Source organism: Festucalex cinctus, chromosome 13 (assembly GCF_051991245.1).
Source record: "Festucalex cinctus isolate MCC-2025b chromosome 13, RoL_Fcin_1.0, whole genome shotgun sequence".
Classification (NCBI taxonomy): Eukaryota; Metazoa; Chordata; class Actinopteri; order Syngnathiformes; family Syngnathidae; genus Festucalex; species Festucalex cinctus.
The window spans coordinates 22,624,049-22,649,822 of record NC_135423.1 but is presented as its reverse complement, the minus strand read 5'-3'; the positions used below and the strand labels follow the sequence as shown (position 1 = coordinate 22,649,822).

General features: G+C 39.4%; 1 long non-coding RNA gene across 1 annotated transcript; it reads left to right on the top strand.

The window, feature by feature from the left end:
- Window positions 1-313: 313 nt before the first annotated feature.
- LOC144032940 (uncharacterized) lies at window positions 314-7,691 on the top strand. The gene is made up of 3 exons (XR_013287832.1): window positions 314-370; window positions 2,086-2,200; window positions 7,389-7,691. It is a non-coding gene; the product is annotated as an uncharacterized LOC144032940 (long non-coding RNA).
- The last annotated feature ends 18,083 nt before the right edge of the window (window positions 7,692-25,774 follow it).

The window sequence follows — 25,774 nt, the reverse complement described above, 5'->3', positions numbered from 1 at the left end:
GTTCCTCTGTCCCTTGTGATATATTTGTATGATGATTATGAATTAGTAATGATGTGTTAGGCACTCTTTGTTTGTCTAATCATTCTTATTTTGTAGTTGCTATACAGTTACCATGTCCCCTATGTTGATAATGTCAGTTTTTATGCAGTTGATGTGTCCCTTGTGTTTTTTGTATGATGATGATGTATTAGCCACTCGGGAAGAGCGAGTACACCACTATCTGTATCTGTTCAACCATCTAAATTATCTGTATCTGTATTTCGGAGGTGCTGTGACCTAAACCGAAAGTGGGTGTGGCCTAAACCCCTGAAGTGGCCGTGGTTTTGTTACGGATGAGGGGTGGATCCCAAAAATGCAGGCCGAGATAAACGTAAGTACACCAATTTATTACACAAGGGTTTAACAAATTCACAACTTAAAGCGCAGGCACGGAAGACCAGGAAAAAACGTATAACATAAAGAGCTTGCAACATGCAAGTAAAACCGAAATAGAAATCAGAATGCAGGCTATAAAGCGCAGGAAAAAAACATCAAAGTACAACCAAAAGCGACGTGGGAAAAACTTACACGCGATCAAATACCAAACAGGACTAAGCAATACTTCGTGGCTGAGAAACAAGAAGGTCTAGAGAATAACTTGAGGCTGGACAGCGAGCAAGAAATAATCCGACACCGAGTGAAGACAGCAGTCTCTTTTAAAGTCCTTGATTAACGATGCCACACAGGTGTGGCGCAGAAGGGCACACTCCCTCATGCCACTGAAACGGAAAAAAAACAGACTGAGTGCAGAATCATGACAGGTTTGATCAGAAATAAATGGGGCTTAACATTGAGTAGTGTTAAATCGAACACTAGAAGAGTGGTGATATGTTTACACACCAATGAGTGTAAATCTGACACTTATCAAAGTGTTACTTTTTTTTTTTACACTTAACCAGTGTTGCTCCAACACTGTATAGTGCTGGAAAGCAATGTGGTGCCCTGACAGGCGACTGAAGAAATTACGACTTCCTCAAGTGCCGTTCAAATTATGAATTCGTTGCAAACGACGACCCCATTATCGCTGCACCTTCCTTGAGCCGCGTTTGTACGGATCGAACGAGCCACCTCTTTTCCTATCACAGTAGCCTATAAAGGAGGCAGCAAGCGTCCTCATATATTCAAGCCACTAACGCATAAGATGGCATCAAAGCTGTTACAAATAAAGTCTCAAATATAGACCACTAGATAACAGCTGATGGAAGCAGAACAAAAGAAATGACAAGACAAAAGTTGCTTTGAATTGATTTGCAGTTCTGTTCTATATTTGAGAGCCACTGAGTGTATTATGAGCAGGTGTATATATATCATAATAGTGACCGCTCTGGGAGCTGAGTGCCATAATAAGAATGTGGGTCTGCATTGAACTGTATTGTGTTTCAGCCAAAAACGCTCTTGTACTTTACACGAGTTGGCCTGTTCTCACTACAGGGATGTTCCCATCTGCTTGTCCAGCTCATGAGCAACGTGTCTGGCAGTTGTTTCTTTGGGGCAGTTTGTTTGAGCGATATTCCGTTCGGTAGTTACTTGCCAAAGGCAGACTTTTGTTTCAAGTTGCTTCAAATATGTTTTTCATTGTGGTTAGCACGTCTGCCTCACAGCAAGAAAGTCCTGGGCTTGAATATCAACTTTGAAATTTTGAGTGTGCTTTTATCGGTTTTCTCAAGATAATTCCAGTTCCACAGCCATTGCTGATCTGCTTTTAATAGCAAGCTAGTATTAGTCCAGGATGTAAAACAAGGAAGTTTTTAAAAACATGACGCAAGTAGAGTCGACTTTAGACTTCATCAATTGTATAAAGCTTATCGACAGAACATGGCATTTTCTCCAAATGAAAGGTGGGAATTAAGAAAAATACATGTAACTCAATTCACTGAAATGTGTATATGTAAATTGAGGTCATGTCTCCTATCCTGGCCTCTCAGACATGCCGGCGAGTTTCCCGCCTCCTTTTTCTTCACCGTTTGTGCATGTGAAAGGGATCTCTTCATTGCTGACAGCAGCTTTTCACCAAAGCTATTCATCATGTTTTTTTTTTTCATTCAGCGTGTGTGCAGGTGTTTACTGTAAAGAGTTGAGGGACAGAAGAAAGGAGAGAAATGATGGACTTAAACATCAGAGGCCTCGCTGCCTGGAGAGCAGATGGAGATGAGACAGTGAGGTAAGATGCATAAACCGCTTTTATTCAGTTGGTTCATTGTGGCTGAATTGCAGCTTTGTAACTGCACCCCATCATTCGCATAACCCAGAATTGGGAACAATTTGTAATGCTTGTTAACTGATGTCAGTCTAGAGCAGGTACTCATTAGACTTTAGCATGAAAAGCAATCAACTGTTATCAGCTGAAAAATCGAGTTGATTCAAGCATTTTTCTTTTTAAATACATACAATAGTGTCATGGAAAATAATCAATTACCGTACTTCCATAACCCGAACTGCTTTGAAATCATAAATTTACAGTGTTTATAGTATTATTTATTATTTTACCATTATCTCATCGAATAGTATTATTATGAAAGTAAGATGGAGGTCAGGTTTTACTATTGTCTCTTAACATTTTAACTTTCAACTGAGAGTATTACATGTAGTGCATTGGAAGGAACTACTTTTATGCCCTTTTTGCAGTATTGAAATGTTGTTGGCAGTACACTGGGATGATATATATTGCACGTCCCAAGTTTTAATCTTTGTTTAAGCACTAATATATGAAGGTTTTTTCGATGTACTCGATGGCTTCCTTCCACATTCCAAAAACATGCATCTGAGGCGACCAATCTAAGGTGTACCCCGCCGCTTGCCCAAAATCAGGAAAAGGCTCCAGCTCATAAAACAGCATAGGAAGTGAAAAGCTGAGAAACAAAGATCTTAATGAGGACACCATTCATTCTGACTTTTAAAAAAAAGGGACTGCCATACTCTACCAATCCAGAGCAGAGGTAGCAAGTCTACAGTTTGGCTTTCGCCCCTTGTGCTAGCTAGCTAGCTCCCTTGGTGATCATTTAGCTGCTCGGGACATCCCTTCTACAGGACTGTCTCAGAAAATTAGAATATTGTGATAAAGTCCATTATTTTCTGTCATGCAATTAAATAAGCAAAAATGCCATAAATTCTGGATTCATTTCAAATCAACTGAAATATTGCAAGCCTTTTATTGTTTTAATATTGCAGATTTTTATTTTTATTTTTTTTACTTGGTCTGAGGAAATATTATAATATTTTGAGATAAGATATTTTCCTAAGCTGTAAGCCATAATCATCAATATTAAAATAATAAAAGGCTTGCAGTATTTCAGTTGATTTGAAATGAATCCAGAATGTATGGCATTTTTGTTTATTTAATTGCATTACAGAAAATAACGGACTTTATCACAATATTCTAATTTTCTGAGATAATCCTGTATTGCTTCCCTATCCTGAGGCACTAAATGGTGGACCAGAATTTCTACGAAGCAATTCAGAAGTTGTTCACCATGATCTTAACGAAAACGCCAAAGCCGTATTCCACTTCGCCTGCTGATATTTAGCAGATGCCTTTGGAATCCCATTGGCCTAAAATGCCCCATGCAGGACTTTCTCTTCAGCATAATGGCAACACTGATTTCCACCAACGGGATCAGGGACTGCCATTTCGACTACGTACTAACCATCTTGCAACCACAGCAGTGGTCTGCATTCTCAAATATGGACGCAAGGAACGTTAGGTGGGAGCTGAAAGGCCTTCTGACAGGGCAAACTGCCAGACAACATGACAAATCTAGTTTTAAAATTGAAAAAGTCTTGACACATTATCCTCATGCCTTTTCTGTGTCGTGTTGTCAAACAAACAAAAATGCCTGCTTAAGACCTGACACATTCATGCACCTATTTATTATTACACCTCATTTCCTCTCCTCATTTGTTTGTCAGCACACAACTTCTGAAAAGTCATACCTACAATCCCCCAGGCAACACTGAATCCCTCTTCCCATGTGTAGTCCACAAACATCTTCATCAATAATTGTATTTATGACTTGCCTTCCGAGTGGACTGCACACACAATGATGTGGATGCAGTAAAGTGTTTGACAATATGTGCATACCCTCCTCCTTTGTTATAAATCCCTTCGTACGTCACATTAGCCTAATGAAAAGTAATACGAGCTCTCCCAATCATTTGCTCCCTGAGGTTGCCTTTAAGCGCTGCAGAATAAAATATCATTAACCTGAATTATAGGCTATGGACTGCCAGTGGGAAGTGCCATAACAATACATGCACAGACACACATAATCTTAATCTCCAACTGTGAGTCATTAATAAACGAGAAGTCATATGACACAATAATAAATACAAGTCGTTCAGAAAGTATGCATAGTATTTAGTCTTTATATTTGATACTTAAGAGATTTGACATATAAAATAGGGTGACCACATTATCAAAATTCAAAGCCGAGATGTTATAATATTCCTACACTTGGGGGGAAGGGGGGGAAGATGCCATGTTGGGACCAAGGTTATTTTAGTAAACTAAAACTAACGAAAAAACTTAAACTAAAATTAAAAAAAACAATTTCAAAATCAAATAAAAACAAAAATGTTTTTTAAAAAAACGAAAACTAACTGAAACTACATTTTATGTTTACAAAACTAACAAAAACTATCTATAATTATAGAAAAAATGTCATTTGTTTTAGTCTTTGGTAATTAATTTAATGCATGAGCCTTTGGGGATGATTTTAAATGTGATTTTAAGTAGATTTATTTCGATATTAGCCGGAATAAGGACGTTTGAAAGTGTGTCACACACGTCATCTAGCATCAGCCAATAGAAAAGCCATTTCAGATGATGTCGCTCCCATAGTGTTTTTTAAATATTGCGCACAAGTAATACACATCAATCCATCCATCCATCCATCCATCCATCCATCCATCCATTTACTTGACCGCTTATTCCACACAAGGGTCGCGGGGGGTGCTGGAGCCTATCTCAGCTGGCTTTGGGCAGTAGGCGGGAGACACCCTGGACTGGTTCCAGCCAATCGCAGAGTAATACACAATTAAAAAAATAAATAAATAAATAAATGAACTAAAACTAATACTAAAACTAAACTAAAACTAAGCATTTATTAAATAACTAAAACTAATAAAAACTAATAGAACCACCCTGAAAATTAAACTAAATTTAATTACGAAATAGGCGGCACGGTAGTCGAGTGGTTAGCACGTCCGCTTCCCAGTTCTGAGGTCTCCGGTTCGAGTCCACGCTCGGACCTTCCTGGGTGGAGTTTGCATGTTCTCCCCGTGCCCGCGTGGGTCTTCTCCGGGTACTCCGGTCTCCTCCCACATTCCAAAGACATGCATAGCAGGTTAATTGGGCGCTCTGAATTGTCCCTAGGTGTGCGTGTGAGTGTGGATGGTTGTTCGTCTCTGTGTGCCCTGCGATTGGTTGGCAACCAGTCCAGGGTGTCCCCCGCCTACTGCCCAGAGACAGCTGAGATAGGCGCCAGCAGCCCCCGCGACCCTTGTGAGGAATAAGCGGTCAAGAAAATGGATGGATGGATAATTACGAAATAAAAACTAACTAAAATGAAAAATCCCAAAACTATAATAACTGGATCGGACCTGCGAAATATTGGGACAAAACAATGAAATTGGCAAAATCCGGTCTGAGTGTCAAAAAACAAAACATGATGTATTGGTCACCCTATACTTTAAATTGATACCATATATGTCATTATAGTACGGTTGCTTACAAGAGAGGGAAGAACAATCAAGATGAGGCCCAGAGAATGCACACGAAAAAGGTGTTGTGTGTAAAAGAGGAATATATTAATGGTTTCCAAGAACAATAGAAAAAATATGGCAAGTGCACCAGAGATCATGTGTCTGTGTTTGGGGACTAATTAATAAGTGTCTACAAGAAGAACATGCTTTTAATTTTGTTCAAGTCAAAGAATAAAGCCTTAGATGTAATTCAATTAGTGATGTTATTTGAAACCTGGATTAATTTACAGTAAGTGTTCCTTAATGTGATCCCATTTGAAATACTGTGGGGAAGAAAAGTGATGGGTTGTTTGCTCTCCTAACAAATTAATCATGTAAAATGATGGTGGTTATTTATTCTATTCTATTATTACAGTGGTTTGTTTTGCAAATTTTGTGTGCAATTTATACTATGTCTTGGCGGATAAAGCATAGACTATATACTACCTTTTTTTTTCTTCTCATATACATTTTTTTTTTCCTTTTTCAGAGCTATAATTATTTATAGAGAATCTGATAGTCTCTGGTGAAATACTGTAAACAAAAGTATTCTCATCTCAGCATGGGCATTGTAAGTTTATTGTAACAACATTTTGAAAGACACTCAAAATTCAGTTTCACCCCCTTGAGGTACTTCAAGATAATTCTTGTGGGATCCCAATGTAAATGTGTGGGATATGCTAATGTTAGCTTTCCCTATTTCTGTGCCTTGCATCTAGACATTGTGGTATTATGTTCAACGGTTTGAAGTTGGGGCTTTTTCGTGTCTATCATGGTCATGTTAAAAGGTACGGTAAATATAGGCGAGACTCTTTTCTCCTCCGGTGTTGGTGTTTATGAGCATGCCTTGTTTTGTCTCAAAATGGTGTTGATACTCACCATATTGTTTTGAAGTGGAAAACAAACCCAAAACCAAGGCAAGCCAAGAAACAGGTTTGCAGTGGAAAAGCATTTGAGAACACTGTATTATAAAATTGCACATAAATTGACAGTGAGATGTTTTACTACATTTTGATATATAGTACCAGTCACAAGGGAGGAGGGAGAGCAATCGTTTGGATCTGAACTTTAAACCAGCAGGTGAAATGCTTAGTAGATGGACCTCACTCCCTGTCCCTGTCCTAAGTGTCTCCCTCCTCCCATCACTCGTCTTTCGTGCTCTCTTTCTGTCTCGTTCTGACAGATTTATTAAGAGGCACACATCAAAATGAGTCCCCAGTTACCTCTACTCTTCTTGTTTTCCATCTTCTTTCATCGACTGACAGGAACATCCCTCTTTCCTTCCCTCTCAGGTTCTCTCCTTGTCCCGTGGCAGACAGCTTTTAGTTGTACAGCCAAATGTTTGGACAAGCCTTCTCATTCAATTAAAAGAAAAAGGTGTAACTATTCACTGATATATTCACACAAACACACACAATCTTAAATGAAATAATTGATGACACGTTAAGCAGGAGGGTCTCTTGTGGTGCATTTTGGGAAGTACAAGAACAAGGATGGTCGATAGAGAATCAAATAGATCACATGATCCATTGCACCAAACAGAAAAACAAGTAGATGATTCTAAACACAGCCACTATTTGCTGGACTACTTATCCACGTTTGGGATGCAGGTTTGCTGGAGCCTATCCCAGATGACTTTTGGCAGTTGGGCAGGGGACGTCCGGAAATGGTCGCCAGCCCATCACAGTAACCACTATTGAAATTGCTGACAAATGGATAGTCTGGCTTTGGGAAATGATGGAGTACCAGCTACCAAAACAAAGAGGGGTGAAGACAGAGACAAAGTAGTGACCAACTTTCCTCCATTACCCCTTGGCCTCTCTCCGTCTGGCAGCTGTGGATGGACGAGACCAGTCACCTATCAAAGCCTGTATAATGATTTGATCTGTAATCCCCTCATTGAGATACAGACAACAGACTCTACTAATGCTCTCAGTCAGCAGTCTCACACTCTCTCTCTCTCTCTCTCTCTCTCTCTCTCTCTCTCTCTCTCTCTCTCTCTCTCTCTCTCTCTCTCTCTCTCTCTCTCTTTCTCTCTCTCTCTCTCTCTCTCTCTCTCTCCCTCTCTCTCTCCATTTTTATTGGTCATTTGAAGCAGAAGATACAGTATACTTAGCTGTGATATTGTCTGTACATGTGTTGATGTACCGTTTGTGTTTAAATATTCATTGCTATAACTGTTGTATTTATAACACCACTACATAAAGTAGGCCAAGATGCTACTTGTTAGCATGTCTATATCAATTCCCAATATGTGATTAAGCAGCAGACTTTGTGTGTGTGTGTGTGTGTGTGTGTGTGTGTGTGTGTGTGTGTGTGTGTGTGTGTGTGTGTGTGTGTGTGTGGGTGTGTGTGTGTGTGTGTGTGTGTGTTTTTAAATACACACACAAATAGAGCAAACAGCTTGACACTTTTTGTGAAAAATTGTCCACCATCTGATGCTTGTTGTGAAGTGATTTGAGTTGAAGTTGAGTTCACTGCCACTATCCAGCATTCATATCTCAAATTTTTGTTTGGGGCGGGTGGGTCAGTGACCTGAGCTCTTTGTTTATAATGGCAACTGTCCATGGTCATTATCAGTTTGCTGAATATTTATTGTGATCTACAGTTTTCTCAGTTGTGTCCTGCTTGGAGCTGTCTTATTTGATTTTACTCAACTCCAACCAGGCCATATGGTTGTCCTTGGGCTGGTTCTGGAGAGCCAGACAGAATCCAGAAGCGTTGCAGTCTAAAAAAGAAAAAAAGATCCACCAATATTTTACTGATCCATAATTCATGCAGCTGAGACGGTGTTAGGCAGCGGAAGGAGCTGTTAAGCTGCGCTGGAGGCAAGCTATAACAACAGAGTGAGACGTCTCGAAGACCTCAAAGGCAGAATTATGGTGATTTCTCCTTGACAGCATTGTTTAGATGTCTAATTGTGCTCGTGTCAGATTTCATTTTACAATAAAAGGTATGTTTTTGTTCAATCTAGTTTGGATGATGCTTGAACACATCATTGAATATTTCTACAGCAACAATTCAACCCCTCAATCCCATCTGACATTATGTAATCTGTGCAAGTTTCCAGTATTCAGAGCACTTTCACTTTTTTTTTTTCTTTTTTTTTTGAAGAGGCAGCTTGAGAAGCTGAAGTAAATGTATGCAGGCACATGAATCGCCTTGCTATGACGGCGCTAACCACAGTGCCCACTTATAAAATCATTATTTTACATTTAATAAAGTAAAAGTGAATGAAACACGAAAGCTGAGCTTTCAAGACAAGTATTGTATGCAGTGAAAAAGAAACAGCAGTTGAGGGAATGTCACCTGCTTTATCCTCAGTAATATACAGTAGGTAAGGTAGCAGAAAAACAAGGTATAGAAAGTTTCATTTTAGTTGTTATAATGTAGGATGGGATTTTTGCTAAGGACAAGCCTGGAAAAAGTGCAATAATTTACAAATAAATAGCTCCCATTAAAAAAAAGCATACAATTTGGGAAACATGTTGTTGTAAATTGGCAAAAAAAATAAATAATAAAAATTAAGCATATATAAGCATATGTGACACATTAGTGGAAGTTCAGATAGAAATAAATGAATTGTATGAATTGTTTGAAAATTAATGTTTTGCTCTTTTTGTGTCTGTGACAAAAAAATATCCCAGGGTCTGAAATAGTGTGATTTAAACATGTTTTGTAATATTTGAAGAACAAAAATACAGGACAGACTCCTTTTGCTTAAAAATTAAAAAAAATAAAATAAATAATGGTATGAGCTGCCTCACCCTTTAACGAATGCTTTTGAGCGGGAAACACTAGCAGAGCCTGATCTCTGTGGAGCTGTCTGTACCTTACCTGTAAAAGTGGAAGTGTACCTTGCTTTAGCTAGAGTATGTGACAAATTTGTTACCTTCTACAACTCGATGCCAACACATTATCATTACCAGGGCACTTTTTCTTTCTGCTGCATTGACTGTTCAATCAAGTTGCTGGGTATGAGGTAGCTGACGTTTGCTTTCAAGCAAGGAAACGTGACAGGTGGTCAGATAGTAGACCGTCTTTATTTGTAATCCCTTCATACGAACTATGTTGGTCAGATGAGTATTAGTAACATGAATTCACTAGCTTTATTTGCTAACCACTACATTTAATCAGTTGGGCTCTGCAGCACAAAAGTATTACTTATAGTTTACACATGTCAGCCAGAAAATGGGATTTTAAAATGTCAATTGTCATTGCACTTTGGCATTGCAAATGTGAAGGATAATTGATTGCTTTAAATTCGTTTGGACAGAATGTTTTCTGAATAAGGCTACTTTTATCACTATCCTGCGAGCATGGAGGTCTCTAGTGAAAGTGGCCGTGTGTTTAGTCGCATAGGTGTTGCAGTCTTGGGTCTGCACCTAATTACATCATAAAGTGAGCACCTGCTCGTTTTCTCAGTTTGGGAGGGATTGATACTTGGAGAGCAGAATGAGCTAGAATTCATAGAGGGGTGAATGGAGGAAAACACCACTTTGGTGATGTTTTTGGTGAGGAATTAGCATTTTAACAGGCTAAAAGTTCCAAAAAGTTGATTTTTTATGTTATTGTGCCTTTAAACTGCATGGAGATGGGGAATGCCAGAACACACTGAATTCAAGGTGAAGAGAGCCAGGTTCATTTTCTTCATCAGTAAAAGCTATAACTATGTCTTGAATTTGAGGGGGGGGGAATCATGTTTTATTTTTACAAGATAGGGTTTGATGAATGAGTCATGAATACCATGCTCACTCATCTCTACTGCAAGTACAGTATATTATGTCTGCTGGCAGACGTAATTGTTTTCATATTAAATTGATGGGAACCCCGGGCAGTATGGTTCTTATATAACAATACATATGCAAGGAGAATTTGTTTTTCATTTATGTACCCTTCATCCTCAGCCATGTTTTGGTTGGACTTTTTTCTGGTATATATTCAAGGAGAAAGAAAGAACAGGAAACATGTGACAACAGTATGTCACGTTCAATAACTCCTTTCTCCTCTGTTCAAATAAAGTGCATTGCTGGCTAAAGCTTTGAACTTATGGACTACATTTTTTTGTTTTGTTTTTACTTCCCTGACGTTCTTTAGTGTATTCTTTCACTGCAGTACTTCCATATTCCAAACATGGTACATATGGTATGCAAAGTTAATGTTGAGAAATAATCTTAGGAATACCCGTGTTGATTGTTTTGAAAATATTTGTATTCTTATCAAATACATATGAGCAAGACGAAATACGTCCAGGCAGAGACAGAGAGAAACAAATTCAAGTACGCAAAGTTGAGACTTGGATTTGCTCACTAAGATAAAATTGTAAGAGTTCATTTATTAGTCAATCAAGTTTCCTTTTGGATCTTCGTCATCCAAAAGAGCTAGTTATTTCATACAAATGAAAAGCACAGTGAGATAAATGAGTGTTTTAAGATCATAAAATATGATCCGTGTGAGACAAAAGCAAGGCCATCATCATCTTTATGGAGCTGAATTTAACCACCATAAAAAAATAAATAAATAAATAAATAAAAAAACAGCGAGAATCTCAGATTGATGTTAAATTGAGTTCAGTTATGTCTTGGAAAAATAAACCAGATATGGAAGAGATCTTATTTTGAATTTTCACATTGCTGTGGATGACCTCTCACTCTCTCTGTTATTAAGTAACTTGGACCAAAGTCTCTAAGCAAACCCACAATGACATGCGAGAGTGGAAAGTTTGAGTTGTTGTCAAGGCCAAGCATAAAAAACGCAAGCAAGCACTTGTGTTTTAATCACTACCAGTTGCCTAAGTATTTATTAATTGAATGGTGAAGATCAGACAAGATAAGAATAAAGGAATTTATTTTCACTTTTCAATGATAAATTCATTTTGCAAGGGAACCAAGTAGGGCACTGATGAGTCAGTGGAGGTCTGCCATTCTAATTGCTATTTGGATTTTGACTATGATGTATGTTTAGAACCAAACATGTATTGTGTAATCACTGTGGAAGGTCAACGCTCAGGGTCGCGTGTGCCAGCAGGGCAATCAATCTTTATTCCAGGCTGACTAATCAATACAGATGAGTGAGAGCAGAATTAGTTGGCGCCATTTGGTTCCTGGCAACAGTTGCGCCACATGTTATGGGAGGTCTCTGTGTCACGCATCAATTGGATTGATGAGATTGTCAGCTGGCACGATGTGGGACATATATAGTATTACTTCTCTCATTATTAATATTGAAGTAAACATCCATCCATTTTCTTGACCGCTTATTCCTCACAAGGGTCGCGGGGGCTGCTGGCGCCTATCTCAGCTGGCTCTGGGCAGTAGGCGGGGGACACCCTGGACTGGTTGCCAACCAATCGCAGGGCACACAGAGACGAACAACCATCCACACTCACACGCACACCTAGGGACAATTCGGAGCGCCCAATTAACCTGCCATGCATGTCTTTGGAATGTGGGAGGAGACCGGAGTACCCGGAGAAGACCCACGCGGGCACGGGGAGTACATGCAAACTCCACCCAGGAAGGTCCGAGCCTGGACTCGAACCGGAGACCTCAGAACTGGGAAGCGGACGTGCTAACCACTCGACTACCGTGCCGCCCTGAAGTAAACATATCTTTGAAAATGTTAATGGGAGTTTACAAGCCCATGAAAGTTTATGTGCTTTGCGTAGCAAGACGTGACATCTCTGGCCTTATGTGTGATTAATATTACGCTGAGTTCCTTGAACTTAGCACAAGCTCAGTATAACCAACATCAATCCTCGCCGAGTGCGGATCACAGTTCAGCTGCAGACAGTTTGTTTCTGCTGCCAGAACTCTGCCTCCCCTTAAACTCCTGTGATGTAGCCACTGACCCAATTCTTGCAACAAACTGGCAAGCAGTCATATGCACTGCTCTATCTGCATATTTAGCAGGAAGGAGCAGAAGGAAGACGAGAAGCGAAAGAAACCCAATGCCCTGTCTCGTCTCGCCAGATAGATTAGATTTACCGGCATAAAGTATGAGATTTTGACAGCCGTAAACGAGAGCTGAACATGAACCTCTGTGTGAGCCCAACCAATGGTGCTCACGTTTCAAAATGTTTTTCATCAACGCACTCCACAAACGACTGTTATTAGACAGCTTTAGCACCAGGGATGTAAATCGATCTTTTCACAACCATCACTTTATGTTTTACGTGTTTGTGTATCATTTTGTATACTGATTCTCCTGATTATAGTCGTGGGTGAGCCGAAGCCTATCCCAGCAGACTTCAGCATGCATGTTGAATGTTTTGAAATGCTTAAGAAGATGCACTCCACAATAGGGCTGGAAATAAAAAGTAATAATTTTATAGGGCTGGGAATAAAAGTAATAATTTATACATATATATAATAATTTTTTAAAAACATATTTGCAGCACCTGGATATTACTGGGACGCCCGGAACTAATATTTTGTTCTGCACGGACACTTATTGGTGACGGACTCCGATTCACCACTACTACCACCTATAATGCTTCTTAGAGTTTGTTTGTGGTCTCTAGATACTGAAAAGTGAGATAATTAACATTGCTGCATGTCTTATTTTTGTAACAAAACAATCTACATCAAAATCGCTAAATAAATAAGAGCTTTAATGAATTTATTGCCGGACACACGTAAGATGGCGGGTGGCCCGACACATATATACTTCCTGTTAAACAGAGCAAGACTTCCTCCACAAGCCGAGAGTTTTTTTTTCCTCACTCGCACTTGCCCGGACGCTGGCGGTAGAAATGAACTCACTTCGGACGTTTATGGATTTGAATGGGATGGAATGGAACTAGGGCTGATGGCGCAGGATCTTGGAGCATAACGTGTGTGTGCGCTACCGGTACAGTATGACGCATCAATGGCCATTGTAGGCTTCAACAACTCAATATGTTTGAACAAGACAAGCCAATACGTCAGGCTTAGTAAACATATGATGAAGATGAAGCACATTAATATTGTGATCAAATTGGATTTTTCATTATGTTGGACTATGAAGAGATTTTCAGGAAAAGTACACTAAGTAATTCAAGTTTATTCAGGGCTAATGCTAATCCCGATTGTTAATCATTTAGCATAGACTAATTTAGTTGTTTTTTGTGTAAAATGTGCATGTGTGCAGAGAAGATAAGGAACAATAAGTATTCATATCCACTAAATTAAACTCAGGTTCAACCTTAGTGGGCTTTTAAAAAATAAAATAAAAGCATTTTTTTCTTTTTTTTTTTTCTTTTTTTTGGGGGGTGTTGGGGCTATTAGTCAATTAATCGTTGGAATAATTGATAGGCAAGTCGATTTTTAAGTCATTAGTGACAGCACTACTTTGGACATATTTTTTAGCTCCGTTGAAATCAAAATTGATGTCTGTCAATGCAAAATAAATGGTTTTCACAATCAAATCCATACCTATATCCTTTTTTAAATTAATATTACTTTCAATAAACTACTAATTGCAACAATTTTTACAGTGCAGAGAGGAGCTGCTCTCTGTTGTTACTTTGCATTTTTTGTATGTAAAGACTTACTTTTCCACTTCCGTGTTCTGTCTGCTTTTGGGTCCAAATTCTGCTCCTCATGTGACAATAGAGAAGGAATCACATGCAGGAAATAGACACTTGGCACACGCTTTGAACCAGTCACCTACTCCAAAGGCTAGCCTCCCCTCAACACATGGCGAGGTGCTCTACCATAGACTTTAACACCACACCATATATTAAACTTGTGAATAATTTCATTTTGGGGTTAGAATTCAATCTGTTTAACTGTTTAAGGATGTAGCTGATTTTAGCAGTGGTGTCCAGCATCATGAGGTGTTTCAGGCAAAGCAAAACCAAAATTTGTCAAAATATGACTTACGTGGTTTTTGTTTTGTTTTTTAAGGTGAAAAAATGATAGAATGTTGAGAACTCACTGAAATTATAATAATAATAATAATAATAATAATAATAATAATAATAATAATAATAATAATAATAATAATAATCTGCACTGGTTATGATGTTGAAAACTGCGTGTAAACATAAATATTTCCCGTTTCTTAATCATTGAAATAATTAAAAAAATATATAAATTATTTAATTATTAATTAATTAATTAATAATTCATTTAATTATTTTTAAATAATGGCATTAATAATATTAATAATAATTAATAATAATGGCATTATTTTAATTAGCAATATTTTTAAATAATATTTTATTCAAATCTACTTCAAATTTCTTTTAATTAATTAATTAATTAATTAATTTAATTTCTTTTTAATTACTCTCTAAAGGACAATAAATATATTGTGGAATGATGGAATCATGGAATGATTTTGCTTCCATATGTGAAGTTCAATGAGTGCGTGTACTGTACATCCATGCGTGCTTCCATATGTCGCTGTGCACATCGGGGGACTGCATTTCGGTCTTGCAGCAACAACTGCCGCAGGCAAACTGTGTGCCTGCCTCACAGTGGGTCACAGCCCATCATCACTCCCAATGTAATGTTGTGTGGTGAACCAGCACTTCCTCTTTTCTCATAGGAGGCTGAACGTGTGTGTACGGGTGTGTGTTTGGTGTAAGTGCTGATGTAACACCAGAGAGGAAAAATGCCTGGAAAAAGACCAAAGCTGCAAAGTGAGCATCAATGTACAACGTCTGGGCCACATGCAAGTGTTTGTGTTTCTTATTTGCGTCCGGTTTGCGGGTCAAGCAGGGTCGGATAGGAATTATTGTCTAGTTGCCAAACACCTCGACACTTGTCACATAAATCCAACACCTTCCTGTCAGTATTCTTGCCTTTTTTTCCTCCCACTTGTGACATTCAATCTCTCTTGTCCCACATCACTTTGCTGCCCACTTATTATTTTTCCCTATTTTGCCTGAACACTCACATTCTTATGTCTCTTATCTCTCAGCAGTACGCGACTTGTTACTCATTCTTTCACTGGAGTTTTCTTCCACCACAGAAGATAATAAAACACTTAAAACCCTTGAGGAAATACTTTGCTAAGCTCCGAAGAACAAGGCGAGATGAAGGAAGATGAATAAAGGCGTCAGACTTATCAGGGATAGTAAAAATGAAGCTAAAGTGGATTTTCAGAGCTATTAAGTCACACGTCTAAGTGTAATGTTAGCTTGCCAATATATATTTTTGTACTAAAATGTTATCAGCAGTGTGTTTGTATGTTGGTCTTTTGATATTTTTATTTGCTCGAAATGTGTTTAGTATATTATTAGAAATGACAACCGGTTACAAGTCAGTTGCGGGGCACTTAAAGTTATATTACTGATTACTTGATTTGAACAGTAACTTAGTTACTTTTCCGATGACTTGATTTAAAATATGACTAAGCTAGATTAAGTTATTTTATTAGTTATTTTTAGCAGACACCGACAATTCTGCCTATAAACATTTTCATCTTGAGCTGTCACAAACGCAACGTAGAGACTGTATTTCAGCTTGAAAATGTGTTCTTCATTCATTGGTATGCATATGTTGGACGTCAGCATGAAACGGGACTTGGCGCATGAGTGACGTCACACCCCCAGACAACCGGGAGTAGATGATCTCATAATGCTTCACAGTTTAAGATGTACATCTGTTCCCTTTATTTCTTTGTTACAAAATATATAGTTGTTTGCATGCCTATTGATTAGTAAGAGGGTGTTTTATCTCTTTTATCATTTAACTACTAGCTATGCGTAACTGTGCCATGTACAAACCATGGTTGAATTTGGTGTGATCATCATGAAGTTGCACCTCATGTGCCTAGTGGCCACTAGGTGCATTGAAAAGAGACATAGCCTTTTACAGTTCTACATGTAGCTATGTACATGATGTGGTTCACTATGTGACCTATATTTATAGCTTTGTCACCCGTCAAGATATACATACTATTGCGTATTATGCTAGCCTTGTTTAGCCTTGTTCAATGTAACACATTAAAACCCTATAAAGCCAAACTCATCATATTAAATACAAGACATTTTGAGCCCTCTATTTCATGAGTATAATATTTTTTCCCCATTAAAACCCTGACATTTATGATCTGACACATGCATTTCACAGATAATCCATTAGAGGGCAGTATCACTGAAATGATGGCTTTCCCAGCGACTTTGTAAGATCGGCCCAATTGAGAAAGGAGAGGCACCTATACATATTAATAGTGAGAAAACTTCTTGGGAAATACTAATATGTTTGATATGTATGTTTATTATTGTATTTATGACAGTTATAAATAATCCATTTTAAGGCATTGTGTCCGGATGTATCAAATATGACACAAATCAAACGTCATATGTGGAAATTGATTTTTTTTTTTTTTTTTAAATGTGTATTTGTTCTCAAGGACCAATAAGTACTCCATTTACAACAAATCTGAATTTGCTATCATCTATTTAATCTTTATATGGTTAAATCCTTTATTAGTAACTTTAATCTTTGTATAGTAACTTTTTGCGTAACTGGCTTCATCACTGTGTACCGCAGGGTTCCCCAATTCCGGTCCTCGAGGGACCTCGAGTCCTGCAGGTTTTCCATTTTTCTGCCTACCAACACACCTACTACTAAAGATAAGGATCGTTATCAGCCATGCTGATGAGCTCATTATTTGAATCAGGTGTGTTGGTAGGCGGAAAAATATAAAACCTGCACTACTGCGGCCCTTGAGGACCAGAATTGGGGAACCCTGGTGTACTGTATACATATATTTTGGTTTGGTTCCAAATCAAATCAGATGTCTTGGGAGTTGATGAACTTTAACATAATGCCTCCAGTTTTGTTGTATAGTCTTTATATTGAAGTATGCAGGCAAAGAAACATGGACAAGCATGTCAATTTCTGACTTAGGTTTGGCTATTTGTGAATTGATTTGTTATTTTGCAGGTAACACTCAACTTTGTCTTACATCTATTGGTCATTCGCTTCAATACAATTGTGACAAACAGGAAGGCCATTCAAAAGGCAAGCATTAATGCTTCAGAATTACTCACAGAGACACACTTAGACATATGCCAAAGGAGTATACAGATATTATCTCTATTTTACTCTAATTCAGCCAGCCTACAGACACATGCACAAACCTGCTTTGTGGGCGTCTCTGTATACTTAGATGTAAACACACGTGAAACTGGATACACTGCTGATGCGATTCCCACAAAGAAATACCATTTCCAGAGGATCTCGAAAGCAGCATTTCCCTGTTTTGTCTGCAGTGCAGCTTAGTTGAATTTGTGCTGAAATAACTTCAAAGGCTGTGAAGGAGCAGGGAGACTGGGTAATTAGGACTGTGGAGCAAGAGAGAGCAGATGAGTGAAAGTTCGAAGGATCCTCTCAGCCACAATGCATCGATAGAAACTGAAGAGCTGGAAGGACTTCATCAGAACAATTGAAAACACGCACACACATTAAAAAAAAAAAAAAAAAAAAAAAAAAAAAAAGCTTTAACAAGACTGGTTGTGTGATAGCTCGCCATGGGACAGGTAATTGTGGCCCTGGAATTTAATCCCAGTTGTAAACATAACACCAGATAAATTAGTCCTACAATCAAGGGGTGTCACATGCCAGACATTTTATGAATCTGTCTCTGTCACTGACGCACAACTTGTGCGTGTGTCCCATTGGTAACGGTGCAGTTTGTGTGGCTGCTTGACTGGCATCTCAAGAGCCCACCAGCTAATGCATTGCTATTTATAGCCCCCAAACTACACTAAACCTGTCAAGAGCGTCCCTTATCGCCACCTGTGCAAATAGAATGAGATAACTATATGCTACTGTCAACAGAATGAACTGCAGTGCCCATTTAGATGTGTAAAAAACTCTCGTCATAGTTTCCGCATGTACAAATGTATTTGTTTAAAACTACTGCCAAGAATTCAATTTGCATTGAAATAAACCACAAGGAAGTCTAGTGACAATTCAGTAGAAAAGTCCATCAATTTGTCAGGTCTGCTTACTGTATGAGCGTCTGTATGTGTGATGTGCACACGGAGGCGTGGTAGTGCCCTCTGTTGACCGAGCTCGGTTAAACAGCTTTCCGTCACAGACGGGCACACACGTTCAGGAGGCACACGACAGTCTTCACTACTGTTTAGTCTGCTACTAGCACCCCCCCCCCCCCCCCCCCCCCCACACACACACACACACACACCCCCACACACACACACAACACACACACACACACACTCACAAAAGAACCACTGTGCTCCTAGAAACCCTTTTCATTCACATTTGCGCAAAGAGTGGCAAACCACATTGTGTGCATGAAGGAAGCAGCTCGTGAGAGTTTGCAGCAGGTCCTTGTTCCAGTCAGTCTGTTGAACCCTGCTGAGTTGCAGCTGTCTAAGTGACATGTGCTGGATGAGCGCAAAAGCTTCCCATTAAAATCACTTACTGCGCACACATACTATGTATGTGCAAAACTGATTGCTACATGAAAAGCATTTGATCAGATTTGGATGAGAGGAGGCGGTTTGTTGGATGCTGTCAGCTGCAAACTTTGTATAACCAAGGCGGTACATGAATTTATGTTACAGGAATGAATGTTGCTTTGTAAATGAAGTGGGTATTACATGGATGAATTGGTAGGCCACCAATTTATAGACTGTAGATAGGCTACTTCATGGAAATACTAACATGTTTGATATGCCTGTTTATTATTATATTTTTGACATTTACAAAAGTACGAATTTCAAGCATTGTTACCGGATGTATCATATATGACACAAATCACGATTCGGGCTTTATAGGTTAACGATCTATGAGACACAGCAGTATGGATTCACGAGATTATTTTTGCCTGGTCAAGTCATGTTTCAAACAGATACATATTGGTAAATGCATAAAAAACAGCACCAATGCTGCAGCCCCTAACTTAGGCGTAACCCAGAATCAGGGCTGGCCTGGCCATCTGGCATACAGGGCAGAAGCCTGGTGGGCCAGTGTCTTATGGGGCCGATGTGGTGCTGTTCAATTATTATGTTCCTCTATTTCACTCCAAGAGACCAGCTCAAAATTTTGTGTCAGCAGCCAGTTAATCAATTTACAATATAGAGAGCAAACTGAACGAATCAACATGAGTGGCGGAGCTACATGGTAGCCAAGGGTGGTCAGGAATCGGGCTGGGCCGGTGGGTCTAAGTCAAAATGCCAGTATTTGTATTCAGAGTCCAGCCCTGCCCATAATAGAATAAATGGAAAGAAAATGGATGGATGGTCGACAGGCGGATCGGTGCAGCGTCTGCAGTGATGCGGACTCTGTATCGGTCCGTCGTGGTGAAGAAAGAGCTGAGCCAAAAGGCAAAGCTCTCGATTTACCGGTCGATCTACGTTCCAACCCTCACCTATGGTCACGAGCTGTGGGTCGTGACCGAAAGAACGAGATCCCGGATACAAGCGGCCGAAATGAGTTTCCTCCGCAGGGTGTCCGGGCTCTCACTTTGAGATAGGGTGAGAAGCTCGGTCATCCGGGAGGGACTCAGAGTCGAGCCGCTGCTCCTCCGCGTTGAGAGGAGCCAGCTGAGGTGGCTCGGGCATCTGGTTCGGATGCCTCCTGGACGCCTCCCTGGGGAGGTGTTCCGGGCATGTCCCACTGGCGGGAGACCCCGGGGACGACCTAGGACACGCTGGATAGACTATGTCTCTCGGTTGGCCTGGGAACGCCTCGGGATCCCGCCGGAGGAGCTGGTTGAAGTGGCTGGGGAGAGGGAAGTCTGGGTTTCCCTCCTGAAGCTGCTGCCCCCGCGACCCGACCCCGGATAAGCGGAAGAAGATGGATGGATGGATGGATGGACCTACACCATATGGATTATGAGATAGGGATGGGCTAATACTGATACCAGGTATCGGAATCGGGCAGATACTCGGCTATAATTCAACGGTATTGGTACTTGCAGTATTGTCCGCCCTCCTATGACTGTTTTAAGATCAGGTATTAGAAATTGGAAATTAGAAGCATAGAAAATTTCCATTAATTTCATGCAATTTTACAGAAAATGCTAAATTGGGATTTATATGTCCTTCTTTAAAATGATCTGTCATTGTTTTTTTGTTTTTCTGTTTGTTTGGGGGTTTTTTTTGGGGGGGATTTTATGTATCAAAAGTAAATAGCGGTATCAGTACTTCGTATCGGTGACTACCCAGGAGAACTTAGTAGTAGTGGTATCGGTAGGGGGTGATTGAAATCAAACAGGGTTATTATAATTTTGGGAATTTTCATTTTAGCTAGTTTTTATTTCGTTTCAAGTTTGTTTGTTTTTTATTTAGTAGGGGTGTCCCAATACACCTTTTTCCACTTTCGATCCGATACCGGTATTTCAGCCTCAAGTACTGTCCGATACCGATATCAGTCCGATACCATATCAGTAGGGGTGTCCCGATGCAACGCTTTCTACTTCCGATCCAATACTGATATTTTAGCTTAGAGTACTGTAAATTAACAATATCAGTCCGATACCATATCAGCAGGAATGATACGTTTGTTTTAGTATGAAATGTTAGAAGAAACTTGATCAAGTGTTATTTAAATAAGGAATAATCAGTACCTTAAGTATGAGAAAATATATCCCGTTTATTCCTAAATTTTGGGTGACCTCACTGCATTTTAATAAAATAAATACAAAATAAAGGACCCTGAGAAATAACCCGAATAAAGTAAACAAAAACAAATTATACTCTTTGAAGTGCAAAATAACAGTTTACAGCAGTACATACAGAATCTTACATATATATATATATATATATATATATATATATATATATATGTATATATATATATATATATATATATATATATATATATATATATATATATATATATATATCACGTGAGCGCTACATGCTCGGTGCAGACGCTGCTGGATAGAAAATCAGGAGCGGAAGTTAGAACGGACTGTTTATATATGTGTGCAAATATCGGATATTTTTGTCCATGTCCAAAAATATCCGATACTGTTTTTTTGGCTGATATCGGATACAGATCCGATATCATTATCGGATCGGGACACCCCTATTATTTAGTTTAATTTTTTTTATTAGTTTGAGTTATTTAATAAATGCTTAGTTTTAGTTTAGTTTTAGTTTAGTTTTAGTTTCAGTATTAGTTTTAGGTTTGTTTGTTTTGTTTTTTTAAATGTGTATTAGTTTTGCGCAATATTCAAAAAGACATCATCTGAAGGTGCTTTTCTATTGGCTTCTGCTAGATGACATCACTTCTATGTGACACATTTTCAATCATCCTTATTCCTTATTATCCACCCATCCATTCTATTGACCGCTTATTCCTCACAAGGGTCGCGGGGGATGCTGGCGCCTATCTCAGCTGGCTCTGGGCAGTAGGCAGGGGACACCCTGGACTGGTTGCCAGCCAATCGCAGGGCACACAGGGATGAACAACCATCCACACTCACAAGCACACCTAGGGACAATTCGGAGCACCCAATCAAACTGCCATGATTGTCTTTGGAATGTGGGAGGAGACCGGAGTACCCGGAGAAGACCCACGCGGGCACGGGGAGAACATGCAAACTCCACCCAGGAAGGCCGGAGCATGGACTCGAACTGGAGTCCTCAGAACTGGGAGGCGGACGTGCTAACCACTCCGCCACCTTGCCGCCCTCTTATTCCTTATTATTAATATAAAAACAAATCTACTTAAAATCACACAAAATCCTCCCCAAAGGCTCATGCATTAAATTAATTACCAAAGACGAAAACAAAGGACATTTTTGCTATAATTATGGATAGTTTTAGTTAGCTTTTTTAAACATAAAATGTAGTTTCAGTTAGTTTTCATTTTTTTGAAAGCATTTTCGTTTTTATTTTATTTCGTTAACGAAATTGTTTTTTGAATGTTAGCTTTAGTTTTTTCATTAGTTTTAACTAAAATAACCTTGGTATCATCAAACATCCTAGATCGTACCCCAAAATTTGATGATTTAATTGCAGCTCTGTGTTAACATTCACTGCCTTTGACAAGTATACTTGTCAATTGTATTTTTTAGAGCGGTGCTAAATGGGGGCGAATCTGAGCATGCTCCACTGTAAATATCAAACTTGGAAACAACTTTACTGATGCCCAACCACCGGTAGATGACATCATTGCCCCATTTTATAGGAAATAAACACAGTTTCAGAGTCCATGGGAGAAATGGCTGTATTTTGGCAAACCTACATTTTTCTGCTGTCAATTATAAAAGAACGGGACGGGACAAAAAGTAGGGAGTCTATTCTGTTATTTGGTAGATTCGGTTTATATATAATTATTGAATGTAATATCACGTGAGTATTGGAAATGTAAAAATTTTCTATAATGACTGGCAGTGAATGAGTTAAATATAAAAAAAAATGAAAAAATAAAAAAATAATCACGTAAATATGAAGAAGACCGTACTGGATCAAAGTATGTCGTTGTGCTTAATTCTGGGACATTTTAGTTTCAAACATCACCATTGTGAAAATGGACACGGCCGTTTCCCGCTCTTTCATGTCAGCATCACCTGTGAAAACACACGCACAAACAAGTGGCATCATTTGTGTGAGTTGGTACACACACGCATAGACAGGTGGCATCATTTGGGTGAGACGGTGAGTCTGCCTCCGAGGAAGGCAGTGTCTGCTGTCATATTTAAAACACACATACATGCACACGCAGACAAGCGCACACTTGCAACTGTGATGTAACTCCAAGTCCAAAATACTTTTTGTTTACAATGTGATAGTTCCCACCTTGCTAATTGAAGTGATCACTCAGAAGTTTGACCAGACTCAAGTAAATGTAACTATTCAAGCCGAAAGTTTTGATTCTGTTGTTGCTCTAGCTCACTTTTCTTTTTTATTTTCCTCATTTCACTATCCAGAACATTCGTCAGACATTAGTCCGTGGCCGACAGCGGAAGTGATAAGCAGTCTGAGCTTGTCAGAGCCATGCCCAGAGGTTGAAGTTTGTATTTTGTGAAATATCCCAATGTCATATTTCAGCCCCTCCCCATGCAGCCTTCCCCCCCACCGCTCACTTTATACCTGTCACTCTGTCTCACTTGCATCAAATATCAAAGCTTGCGCTGTTCACTTTTTAAAAATCACCTCCTCTCCATCCCTCATTGTTGCTTTCTTCTTCCTCTCTTTTTTGGCTCTTTTCTCCCCCGATTCTGTTTTAGCCCTCTTTCTCTTTGTGTCTTTGATGTCAAAGCACCGCTGACACTGAGCCACCCCTTTGAATGCTGATGGAGTTTGAAATGAGTGTGCGTGCGTGTGGATGTGTGGGTCAGAGCGATCGAAAGAAAGACAGAGGGTGCATTCATGCGTTCATGGTGCATGTGCCATTTGTGAAATGACACTACTTTAACCCTTCACTGGGAGTTCATTAAGATTTTCATATTTTTATTTAGATAACAAGACTAAAATTTCTGGAGAAATTGCGTGGGAATGCTAAACTGAATGCTTATGAAGTAAATTGAAGGATAAATTAAGTGAAAATTACAACGTTTTAATTGAAGTTGAAAGATAAATGAATAAGAGGAAAACTTGAACTGCAATCTGTCTAAGGTGGGATCTAATCATTTCAGAGAAATTATGATCCATTTCCTGAAACGATAGTCAGTTGTTATCAAACCATCGAATGTAAAATGTGGTCCAAGCAGGGTGTGAACCCAGGTTCTCCATGGGGAAGAAATTGCTCTAATGACCAGTGACGTGCAGTGAGCGCTAGGCTTAGGTAGGCAGGCAGTCGTAAATTGAAACATACACACCAATTACAAATTATGTGTGTTGGCAGGCGAGTGTACAACATATCCTAGGGTGACCCTATTTTAATCGAGAGGGGACGCTTAGGCCTAACTAATATACTTAAAAATGATACCGTTTACTCCAAGTTGCTATATATTCAAACTATTTTAATACATGCCTCCTCTGTATTGTTAGAAACAAAAATTACTTGACAAAAATGATTATGACAGACACAATGTTTTAAGCGCATTTTTTTTTTTGCTCCGCAAACAAATTGGGATGAGCGAGTTTCGTGCCCTTCGCCTCCCGTGAGACAGCTCGTCACTTCACCACTCAGCTAAAACTCTGGGCCACCGTTGCAGCCGAGGACAATATTCGAACCCTGATGTATGCAAATGTGGGTCTGCCTGTCGCGATAAACACGGTGCAGTGCACGCCGCCTCCCATTGGGCGCACATCGAAAACCGGACAATTTCATTCATTAATAAAAACCCGTCCGGACGCCCGGGAAGGATGTAATAAAGTGGACATCTCCCAGTAAAACAGTCTAATTCTTTGCAAAGTCAAGCTGGCAATAGCAATGTCAAACATCATGTGAAGTGAAACCATCCACAAAGCCAGTATTTCCTTTTGTAGCATTCTTTGTGAAAAGTACGAATAATTCTCTATCGCTTACTTTGCTGAAGATCCCGTAGCTAAGGCGTTGGTCTCCCATCCTTCAAAAGATGAGGTCTTTCCTCAACAGAAAGGCGTGAAAATAGTTTTACATTTTCCAGAGTGGCGTCATCTAACCGGCATACTGTTCACTAAGTGTGTTTTGAATTCACGAATGCACCGTGCAAAAAAGTATGTTCGCATAGGAATAATACAGCTACGTAAAAAGGCTGCGTAGCAATCTGCCTATTTGCGTAAAGGACTTTTCTACTGGAAAACGGACTACGCATGCGCGAACACACATCGCTACTCAGAAAGGGCTGCTGGAGGCATCGGAGGCTTGTGCCTTCAGCAGGAGACTTTTGCAGCATTTTTTCCTGCAATCCAGAAGAAGTCGTGAGTCCTTTTTAATTGAGCTATGAAAATCGCCAGATGTTGTCACTTTCAAGACTATGTGAAATGCAAAAATAATTTAAATCAATAGAAGAAGCCAATTCATTTTCGTTTCATTTCAGCCTTGGTCAGGCAGTGCCTACCTTGCCTGACCTGACCGCACGTCACTGCTAATGACTGAGCTAACTTGCCTTGTTCAAATTCATGGCTAATGGCATATTTATTTAAAAA